The following is a 12,893-nucleotide window of genomic DNA, read 5'->3' on the forward strand; positions in this document are numbered from 1 at the left end:
AGGAGTTTCTAATTTGCATAAAACTACGCATAGTAAATGGTAAGCAAAGTGATTGAATTAGATAGGCTTGACACGAGATCCATGCCTTGTATTTAATCGGGACATTGTAGGGTAGAAGGAGTTTATTGTACGGTAACTATTCACTGAATAGGTTCTTCATATTCTAAGCAGTGAATTCATATTATCTGGATAGTCGCGATATGCTGAGAAGTATCCCTCACGATGTAGAATAAATGTGATTAATTAATTAATTATATTTAATAAATTAGAGAATTTATATAAATAATGATAAAATAGTTTTATTATTATTTATTTCTACTACCGGCTTAATATTGAACCTACAGGGTCACACCATAAAAAGATAATGATTTAATGGTGGAGAAATTAATTAATAATGGCTAAATAATTATTTATTTGTGAAATAAATAATTAATTGGAAAATTTAATAATTGATTAAATGAGATTTAATTGATTATAAATTAATTAAGAAAAGTTCTTAATATTATTAATTAAGGATTTAATTTTTGGAAATTAAATCAAGAGAGAGAATTATTTCTAAAGTGTTTAGAAAAAGGATTAATGATTAAAAGGTGTTTTAATTATTAATGAGAATAATAAATGGGATAATAATAATAATAATATTTATGGAAAATTTCAGCTGAAAATTTTGCCTATAAATACACTATTATAGACCCTATTTTATTCTAACCCACATCAAACCCGAAAACCCAAAAAGTTTGGAAAACCCAATTCTCTCCACCCCCTTCCTCCTCCTTAACATCGTTTTCTTGGTGGATACCAGTGGAGTGCTTCACACTTGAGGAGCAACTGCTAAGGATCTCTGATCGTTGTCTCCGAATTATTTTTAAAGGTTAGATTCGATCCCTCGAATTTTTATTCACGATTTATATGCTTTTATTTGAATTTTGTATGTGTAAAAGTGTTTTGTCATGACCCCGCTGCGTTAAAAATCCAACAATGGTATCAGATCATAGGTTGTATGCATATAGATCTGTGGTAAAAATTTCAGAATTTTATGTGCTTGTATGAATTAATTATGATTTTTACAAGTTATATCATGGATTAATTTTGTCTGATGAGAAATCGTTTCTCAGAATAATTTTGAATGTTGATCTGGGTTCTACAAGTATTGTAAATCGTCTGGATATTTTTTTCATAATTTTAGGATGTATAGATTTTTTATTATGAATTTTTGAAGTTCTTACAATTAAATTCGTAATTAAATAATCATATATATATATATATATAAATTGTAAGTATATATATATGTTTGAATCATCTGTATTATTGCTGTGAAATTCTGTGTTGCACGGAAAGTAAAGGCAAACAAGACAGACATGTCAGGAGAAGTATAAGACAGGCACGACGTTCGAGGCAAGAAAAAGAAAACGGCTGCTGAAGAAAAAAAAAATAATAATAGGGGTGTAACGCATTCTGGGAATGCGTTACACACCTGTGACGCATTCAGGGAATGTGTTACACCCTTAAATGGCTTGAAAGGTGTGTAACGCGTCACCGGAATGCGTTACAGGGCTTGTAACGCGTTCCTGTAATGCGTTACAGCCCGACTGTCCATATTAAATTTGATTTTCTGGGAGTTTCGTAACTCCGTTTTGGGCGTGCAATATACCGTTGGATTCGTTTTTCCGAGGCGGATCTAATGGAGTGATCAATTTTAGTTTATATAAAAGTTTTGAACTGTTTATATTTCTATGAAGTGTTTTAAAGATGTTTTTGACTGTTTTAATTGCTTTTAAATGCTTCATGTGATATAAAGAGATGTATAATGCTTAGACTAATGTGCTAGATGATGTAACATGCCTACCTTGATGTTTATTCATGTTTATATATGTGATATATGCTTAGTTTATCATGCGATGATAGATTTAGGTGAACTTGAATGAACATAAGGCGTTTGTTAGACAACCTAGTATAGTGAAATTGTTTCATAACCTTAATAACAATATTATGAATACAATCATGAGATTCTTGTGTTTGTGAAACACGTAATTGAATATGAATTTTCGATATGAGAGAAAGGATGATTCTGTCAACAACAGATTTCTATCTGTAAGAAAGGGTTATTAAGTGACGCCTCTTGACAATGCTCCACCCGATCTGGGAATCATCTGATTATTGATTATTGATTTGAAATATTTAATTTAAAAGGAAGAATCTCTTTATAATATGATTATGATTGTAATGTAATATAATCCCTCTAAAATTAAATAATATCAAGTAGTAATTGGCCAATGATACAACGGGCTTGTGTCGGTCATAGGCTTCCAACATGGTAGAAAGTAGTTCTTATTTTTGAATCATTGTCGTTTTGTGCCACAGCCGAGGGCTTTGATTTCGAAATAAGAAATACTTGTCTATTACATAAAGATGTGTACATTGAATAAGAATCTAAAGGTCGTTACGTGCCACATCCGTGGGCCTTTGGGGACTGATTTAATTGTACGGAATGTTGGGTTAGACTTGACTTAGAATATTGAGTTTGTCGTGCCACAGCCATGACTCAATTATTCAAGAGGCTAAAGTTTGATTAGGGAATAACATTAGATGTAATTGACAAGAGTTGTCTGCCTATTGAACATTACATGGCATTTCGTGCCACAGCCGGGGTTGTGTAATGGAATATAGGATCCCTATTCCCACTAGCATTATGAATGCTTAATTTTTCACGTAGGGGGTTGAATAAATTAGGAAAACTAGTGGGAGCCACTTATGAATAAAGACCCGATTCATATAGTGTTTTGAAATGAAATCGAATATTTGCTAAGTGTTGTTATGTGTTTATCATTTACAGATTTACAATATACATTATGTCTTCTGCACTATCACTCAGGAACATACTAGATGCTCACAAATTGACTGGTCCTAATTATGCTGACTGGCTTCGAAACTTGAGAATTGTTCTCAAGATTGAGAAGCTGGAATACGTGATTGACTCACCTAAGCCTACTGAACCTGCTAGTGATGCACATAATGATGAACACGTTGTGTATCGTAAGTGGATAGATGATGCAAATGTTGCTCAATTTATCATGCTAGCTTCCATGAACATTGAGCTACAGAAGCAACATGAGCATATGGATGCTCACACTATCCTCATGCATCTACAAGAGTTGTATGATGTGGCAGGGAGGACAGCTCGATATGAGATATCGAAGGAGTTGTTCGGTTGTAGGATGTCTGAAGGATCATCTGTGAATGACCATGTACTTAAGATGATCAATTTGATTGAACGTCTTGGACAACTTGGTTTTGCCATGGATGGGGAGCTGAGCCAAGACTTGGTCTTGCAATCGCTTCCGAGTTCGTTCTCGCAGTTTGTTGTGAACTTTCACATGAATAAGTTGGATGTCAGCCTGCCTGAACTCCACAACATGTTGAAGACTGGGGAATCGAATTTTCCCCCTAAGAAGAGTTCTGTTATTCTAATTGGTGAAGGTTCCAATCCTAAGAAAAGGAAGAGGAATTCTTCCAAGAAGAAGAAAGTAGGTGAGAAAATGCCGGTTCCACCAATAGCTGAAGACCCCAAGAGCAAAGTTTTTTTGCTTTCACTGTAACAAGGTGGGGCACTGGAAGAGGAACTGCAAGGTTTACCTTGCAGAATTGAAGAAGAAGGGTAGTGAGACTACCGCTTCTGATTCAGGTATGTTCATGATAGAAGTGAATATGTCATTTCTACTTGGGTATTCGATACCGCCTGTGGTTCTCATATCTGTAATTTGTTGCAAGGACCAAGGAGAAGTAGGACTCTTGAGGAAGAGGAGGTGATTCTACTGATGGAAATGGAGCAAGAGTTGCTGCTGTAGATGTAGAATCATTACATTTACATAGGCCTACGGGCAAGACTATTGTTTGAAATAATTGTTATTTTGTTCCCTCGATTGTGAGGAATATTATTCCCATGTTAGACTTGGGTGGATTTTTCATTTATTATTGAGAATAATGAATGTTCTATTCTTAGAGATAATATTCTTTATGGACGTGGTACTTTAAATAATGGTCTGAATATATGTGATATAATTTACTTCAGATTGAACAAACTAATAAAAGAAAAGGGATGATGAAAATCTCACTTCGTTGTGGCACTGCAGTCTCCATTTAGTAGACATGGAGAGAGGGCTGCAAATTTGCTAGGAATGGTACACACAGATGTATGTGGACCGATGTCTACGCAAGCCATGGGTGGAATTTCATACTTCATTACTTTCATAGATGATAGATCTAGATTCAGATATGTGTTTGATGAAACACAAGTCTGAAGCCTTTGAAAAGTTCAAAGAGTATAAGTATGAAGTGGAGAAACAACCAAACATAGTATTATAATTCTTCAATTAGATCGAGGTGGTGAATACTTGAATGGAGAGTTTCTGGATTATCTCAAAGTAAATGGTATAGTCTCCCAGTGGACTCCTCCAGATTAGTATCTGAAAGGAGATATCGAACTTTGTTAGACATAATTCGGTCCATGATGAGCTATGCAAATCTTCCAGTATTCCTATGGGGTTATGCATTGGAAACCTCAGCATATTTACTGAATAAGGTGCCTTCCAAATCTGTTCCTCAAACTTCATATGAGATATGGAAAGTAAGGAAACCGAGTCTTAAACACGTTAAGATTTGGGGATGTCCAGCTTATGTCAAGTAAGTTGACCAAGATAAGCTGGAATATCGATCCGTAAAATGTAGTTTTGTGGGATATCCTAAAGAGACTTTATGGTATTAATTTTACACCGATCATCGGGTGTTTGTCTCCAGACATGCTACCTTCTTGGAAAAGGAGTTTATCCTTGAAGGAAACAGTGGGAGCAAAATTTAACTTGATGAAGTTCAAGAAGCACAAACTACTATAGATCGAGTGGAAACACCTGTTCTAACTGAACAACCTTTTATGGAACAGCCCATTCATAAGTCAGGGAGAGTGTCTCGCCAACCTCAGAGGTAATATGGCCTTGTCATCGAGAATGACAATGAGTTGTCGATCATTGATGATGACGACCCTGTGACCTATAATGAGGCTAAGAGTAGTGTTGACTCAGAGAAATGGCATAGTGCCATGAAATCCAGAATGGAATCTATGTATACGGTATACAAAAGATAGATTATAGCAGATGACCAGGTGGAGACCTTTAAGGCCAGGCTTTTGGTAAAAGGATTCAAACAAAGGCAATGGATTGACTTTGATGAAACCTTTTACCTGTAGCCCTGTTAAAATCGGTTCGGATTTTGCTTGCGATTGCTGCTTACTACGACTATGAGATCTGGCATATAGCCAGATGGTTTTCTTTCCAAGAGAAATGAAAACCTAGTGTGTAAGCTGCTGCGAACCATATGTGGTTTAAAGCAGGCTTCTCGAAAGATGGAACATTTGTTTTGATGAGACAATCAAAGAGTTTGGTTTTATCAAAAACGTAGATGAACCATGTGTTTACAAAAGGGTTAGTGGGAGCGCGGTAACATTTCTTGTATTGTATTGAATTATAGTTGACACACATAACAACATAGCAGACCCACTCACAAAGCTACTTTATGAAAGTCACTTTGATCGTCATAAAGACAAGATGGGTATTAGATACAAGAGTGATTGGCTTTAGTACAAGTGGGAGATTGAAAGGAATATGTCCTAAGTGCAATCATGTATTAGGATTTAGGAATAACTTTTATGTAATCTGTTTTGATTTCATTGATATTAATAAAGACTTGTTTTGTTTTTATTACGGGCTTTATCTATTTAAGTGTTTAAATAAGATATACCATAGTTTAGAGTAAAGCTTTTTAAGGATTATGATGAGATCATAATAGTGAGACCTAAAAAGATGATAACTCTAAACTTAAATAGTTCCTGGTCATAGGATTACTAACTGGTAATTAATAATCCGTAAAGATCGGTACATACTATGATTGCTTCATTATGAAGGATGTCTGTTCTCATAGACATTTGTGTGGTGACACTATAGCTAGTATGTAGGTGCTTATTATGGAATAAGTTCACTGAACATGACTCGCACAGCTGAACAACTGATGGAGTTCACTCACGTATCAGCAGTTGTTCACATAGTGATAGTTGTACAAGTATCCTTAGACTTGAGGTCATCATAGTCATCTTGTGTACACTGAACTATGCTTTGGTTTAGTTCTTAGTCTCCAGGGACAATTATTAGGGCTCTTCTGGGTATAGGAATTTGTACACGAAGATAGTGTATGATCAATAAAGGATCTACCCCTTCCAGTGAAGGAAGCGAATGTTCAAGACTGATCCACTTATGCTAGTTCAGGAATCTCTGGCCAGAGTAAATGAAATTAGAAAGGAGTTTCTAATTTGCATAAAACTACGCATAGTAAATGGTAAGCAAAGTGATTGAATTAGATAGGCTTGACACGAGATCCATGCCTTGTATTTAATCGGGACATTGTAGGGTAGAAGGAGTTTATTGTACGGTAACTATTCACTGAATAGGTTCTTCATATTCTAAGCAGTGAATTCATATTATCCGGATAATCGCGATATGCTGAGAAGTATCCCTCACGATGTAGAATAAATGTGATTAATTAATTAATCATATTTAATAAATTAGAGAATTTATATAAATAATGATAAAATAGTTTTATTATTATTTATTTCTACTACCGGCTTAATATTGAACCTACAGGGTCACACCATAAAAAGATAATGATTTAATGGTGGAGAAATTAATTAATAATGGCTAAATAATTATTTATTTGTGAAATAAATAATTAATTGGAAAATTTAATAATTGATTAAATGAGATTTAATTGATTATAAATTAATTAAGAAAAGTTCTTAATATTATTAATTAAGGATTTAATTTTTGGAAATTAAATCAAGAGAGAGAATTATTTCTAAAGTGTTTAGAAAAAGCATTAATGATTAAAAGGTGTTTTAATTATTAATGAGAATAATAAATGGGATAATAATAATAATATTTATGGGAAAATTTCAGCTGAAAATTTTGCCTATAAATACACTATTATAGACCCTATTTTATTCTAACCCACATCAAACCCGAAAACCCAAAAAGTTTAGAAAACCCAATTCTCTCCACCTCCTTCCTCCTCCTTAACATCGTTTTCTTGGTGGATACCGGTGGAGTGCTTCACACTTGAGGAGCAACTGCTAAGGATCTCTGATCGTTGTCTCCGAATTATTTTTAAAGGTTAGATTCGATCCCTCGAATTTTTATTCACGATTTATATTCTTTTATTTGGATTTTGTATGTGTAAAAGTGTTTTGCCATGACCCCGCTGCGTTAAAAATCTAACAATATATACACGTATATATATATACATTTCATACACTCCTTGAAAACTCTGTTATGAAAATTATAAACAGAGTTGTAATATCCAATGAATTTGGAAAGGAGAAAACCTTGGCATAAACCTGATATCTTGCTGATCAGGAAAAAATACCAATAAGTAACCTTTTCTACTAGTAGATGGACGAATTCCCCACTAGTCATTACCCTGGCCGCAATAGGACCTTATGCTGGACTGCCACTCAGCCACTTACGCATTTGATGGACTCCCACTGAGCCACTTATACTTTCATGGACGCTCGCTGAGCCCATGTTGCTTATGCCGACTCAAATAGATGAACTTACTTCCCGAACGATGGGCAAGTAATCAAGATGTTTTCTCAAAACCGCAACCTCGTTGCGAATGTAAAATACACCACTGAGCCCGATCCCTCAGGTTTTGAGCGAGTATTTAAATCCCCTTCGAAAGGAAGATCTTAAATATAAAAATGAGTTTTGGGATCCGCTCTAACTTTTAAAAATCATTTTGAAGACTCGAAAATATTTTTAAGAATGTTTGGAGTAATGCTGATTTAATGAAATAAATCAGTCCCGATATATTAGAAAATATCTGAATATTATAATTTAAATAATATTCCCAAAAGGATAATCCTTATAAAAATAATTGAAGTAGAAGTTTTAAAACTCATACTTGAAATGAATAATAAATAACCAAAGATATACTTATACGAAAGTACGATCTTTATTTGAATAATCGAAAATAAGTTTGATTATCAAAACATCATTCTTTAATAAAATAAAGAATATTATTTAATAAATAAGCGGAGTCATAAGTCCTCGAATGAATATTCAAAATAATATTCATTAAACAAAATAAAGTTATTGAATAAACCTTATTCGATTAATAGTTTTGGAAACTAATTATATATAAATATATATATATATATATATATATATATATATATCATATACCCGGGAACATCGTCTCCTGGTTTAGAAAAATGTTCACCTTTGGGTCCCTTTTACCAAGGGTGTACGCAACTACTGCTTATCTCTAGCATAGGTATTATGCAACTTATAAGCATTTGAATCAACAATTAGATATCAAAATTACGAAACATGCATGCATATAAACCACATCAGCATGCTCCAATATATCGCAAGATTTGCTAATAACCATCATGCATCTATCACAAGATAATGCATATACATATATACATCACAACAACAGTATAACGGGTAGAAAACTTGCCTGAGTGTTCCCGGATAGACTTAAGCTTAGAGTGGGTCCGATAACCTATGAACAACAACATAAGTCGGAATTAAACTCCGGTCGCTTAAGAAACTAGACTTTAACCAATTGAACCCTAACGTTCGCTTACGGTCACTTCTACGCTTAACGAATCACATAAGTCATTCGAGTACCCTCGGCTCCACCATTTTTAATAAATTAACTATTAAGAATTTTAAGGCGATTCTTTCGCGAGTACCCTACCAACTGCCTAATCCACTTTATGTAATTGTTTCATACTCCAATTAGTCATTTAAGGGCCTTAACCAAGGTTTTAAAGTAAGGCAAAGGGTAATGGTTCGTTCGCGAAACGCCGTTACTTAAAACGGTCGTTTCTCCTAAACCGTACATCGGATTCAAGCGAACCACATATCAAAACGAAGCTCGTAACATGAACTATCTAAAAATGGCAATGGTCAGAATCTAACAGTGAGTTCACGGGTCCTGAAGTTAAGAACAAAACAGTCTAAGGTAAATCGGGTATTACGACGGCTATGTTTACGCGATTTCCCAAATTTTACCATTCCAAATCATATCAATCCAACTACCAATCAACAACAATTTAAGATACACATCAATGCTACTGGTTTCAGTCATAATAAGCCCAAGAATCTCAATTTAATCCAATATCATACTATCTTCAAATTTAACCAACTACTAAATCAAACAAGGTTCAATTCATGCTTAAACATTTAAACTACTACTCCTCCATTAACAATCATCAACACTGTTAGATATATTTGATAATATCATGCCTAATATAATTTATGTTTAGATTTCTGATCTTACTTAACAGGACAAAACAGTACTTAACTGTTGATCAATACTTATACTGGAAGTCAGGACTTAAGGATATCAGTACTTATATTATCAGGAGATAATCATCAGAAGTTAGATATCAGAACTTAAGAGCTGAAGGACGATCAGATAAGGACAGTAGCTGATTAATGGAAAGAAGATCGAGATAAACATAAGAAGAGATATGCATGAAGAAGGAGTTCCGTGAAGAATGGAATACTTGGATGAAAAGATATCTGATTGATATGTTTTAGGAAGCAGAATTATATTCCATATCAATTAGCGATTATCTTGTAACTGTGTAGTATATAAACACAGACATAGGGTTTACACTATAAGTATTATCATATTCGAGAAGATTATTCATTGTAACCCTAGCAGCTCTCGTGATATTTGTTCATCACTGAGAGGTAACAGTTCCATACTGTAACCGAGTTTATTGTTTCAATAAAGTTTGTTTTCTGTTACTTAATATATTAAAGTTCGATTTGATTGTATTATACACTGTATTCACCCTCTCTACAGTGTGTGTGACCTAACAAGTGGTATCAGAGCTTATCTGTTAACACACATACAGTTAAAGATCCAAACACAATCATGTCGGACACAGAAACTCCAACTAAGCCTACCAAAACTGAGGAACCACCAAAGACACAAATTCAGAGTCGGTATGAGACCATCAGAGTTCCCATACTGAGACCATCTGAATATCCCATATGGAAGGTAAGGATGACCATGTTCCTGGAAGCAACAGATCCAGAATACCTTGATAGAATCAAGGAAGGGCCTCACAAACCAACCAAGCTCGCAGTTGCAGTTGCAGGTGAAGCAGCAAAGACCGTACCAAAGGAGAAGAGTGATTATACTGCTGAAGATATAGCATCAATTGCTAAGGATGCTAAGGTACGACACTTACTGCATAGTGCCATTGATAATGTAATGTCAAACAGGGTAATCAACTGCAAGACTGCTAAGGAGATATGGGATGCTCTGGAAACAAGGTGTCAAGGAACTGACACAATTAAGAAGAACAGGAAGACAATACTCACTCAAGAGTATGAATATTTTGACTCAAGGACTAATGAGTCATTGAATGATTTATATGATAGATTTGTCAAACTTTTGAATGATTTGTCATTGGTTGATAAAGAGTATGATCTTGAAGATTCAAACCTTAAATTTCTGTTAGCTCTTCCTGAATGCTGGGATTTGAAGGCAACGACAATAAGAGACAACTACAATCTTGATGAAACAACTCTTGATGAAATCTATGGAATGCTCAAGACTCATGAGCTTGAGATGGAACAAAGAAGCAAGAGGAAAGGAGGAAAGTCAAGGACAGTTGCTCTTAAGGCTGAAGAAGAATCCCCCAAAGCAGCTTCCTCAAGGAAAGACAAGGGTAAAGCTCTTGTCATAAAGTCTGAAACTGAGTCATCAAGTTCTGAAAGTGATGATAACTCAGATTCTGAAAGCTTGCCTGAGACTGATGCTGATGAGGAGATGATGAAGCTGAGTGCTCTTATGGTGAAAGGAATCACAAAGATTGCATACAGGAAGTTCAGGAAGGGAACGAAGTTTTTCAGGAAAGGCATAAGTTCTGATAAGAAGAATTTCAGAAGATCTGAAGGCAGAAGAGGAAAGTCTGATAGAGGAGATTATACCAATGTTAAATGCTATAACTGTGGTGAGAAAGGCCACATATCTCCTGATTGCAAAAATGCAAAGGGTGACAAAGGCAAGGCTCTTGTCACAAAGCAGAAAAATTGGACAGACACCTCAGACTCTGAAAGTGAGGAGAACTATGCATTGATGGCCAATGCTGATAAAGAAAGTGCTGATAGCAGTTCTGAAGCTGCTGAAACAAAGGTACCTCAGACTACTTATGCTTTTCATACTGATGATATTAATGAGTTGAGAAGATATCTTAAAACCATGTTTGTGAGTTATAGAGATCAAACTTTAACTTGTGAAAGATTAACTTCTGAAAATCTTGCTTTTAAGAAAATAAATGATTTCTTAGAAAAAGAGTTAGTCATGTTCCATCAAACTCAGAAGGATAGAGATGATGCTTTTTAATATTAGGGATAAAGTGCTAAAAATGAATGAATCTCTAAAAACTGAGTTAGAAAAGGAAAGAGAGATTATCAGGACTTGGACTAACTCTGGCAAAACAACTCAAAATTTGCTAAGTAGTGGAAACTGGAAAGAAGGCTTAGGTTATGGAGAAGATAAAAATGATAAAGGAACTGAAGAAATTAAGCTTGTTGTTAAGCAAAAGCCAAAGTTAAAACCTGTTAAGTTTGTAACTGTAAAGTCTGAAAATGAGAAATCAGAAGTTAAAGAGGAATCAACTTCTGACAAACTAAAACAGGAAAAGACAGCTGAAGTGAACATAGGCTTAATGACGAAGAAGCAGCTTAAGCATAATCTGAAAGATGTTAAGAATGCAAATAAGGTAAAATCACCTAGAAAAATAGGAATGGAAAGGAAGGTGTGAATAAAAGCAATGATTATAAACCTGTTCCTGATGCTCCTAGGAAAACATGTCATAACTGTGGAAGTTCTAACCATCTAGCTTCTTTTTGCAGGAAGAATAAGAATATTAACTCCTTACCTTCAAAATCAGGAGTTAAAAGTCAGTCTGTTAGATACAAACCACAAAATCCTTGTTTTCATTGTGGTAGTTTATGGCATTCCATTTATACTTGTAAGGAATATCATAGTTTGTACTATGATTATTATCAAATTAAACCTTCTTTGAAGAAAGTTTCCATTGTTCCTTCTAGTGTAAATTCTGATTCAAAGTCTGATAGTGTAAGTTCTGATAAGAAAAATGTTAACATAAACTCTGATGCTAAATCCGCTGCAAATGTTAACAAACTTAATAAGGCCAAAGGATCCAAGCAAGTCTGGGTCCTTAAAACTAATAATTAATGGTCTTTGTGATTGCAGGGCAACAGGAAAAATATTCTAGTTCTGGACAGTGGATGTTCAGGACATATGACTGGAAATAAGGCCCTGCTATCAAACTTTATGGAGAAAGCTGGCCCAAGTGTTTCTTACGGAGATGGCAACATTGGAAAAACATTGGGATATGACAATATCAATCTTGGAAATGTCATAATTAAAGAAGTAGCTCTGGTCTCAGGACTTAAACACAATCTACTGAGTATAAGTCAAATCTGTGACAGAGGTTATCATGTTGATTTCTTTGAAGAACACTGTGAAATTGTGAGTAAATCTAAAGGCAAAGTTGTTTTGAAAGGATACAGGCGTGGTAACATTTATGAAGCTAAGCTTTCAACAACTACTGATGGTTCTGCAATCTGTCTGATGAGTAGAGCATCAATTGAAGAAAGCTGGAATTGGCACAAGAAACTCCCTCATTTAAATTTCAACAATATAAATGAACTGGTCAAGAAAAATCTTGTGAGAGGACTGCCAAAGTCAGTATTTGCTCCTGATGGCCTTTGTGATTCCTATGAGAAGGCCAA

This window comes from Apium graveolens, chromosome 1 (assembly GCF_009905375.1).
Source record: "Apium graveolens cultivar Ventura chromosome 1, ASM990537v1, whole genome shotgun sequence".
In the NCBI taxonomy this organism is placed as follows: Eukaryota; Viridiplantae; Streptophyta; class Magnoliopsida; order Apiales; family Apiaceae; genus Apium; species Apium graveolens.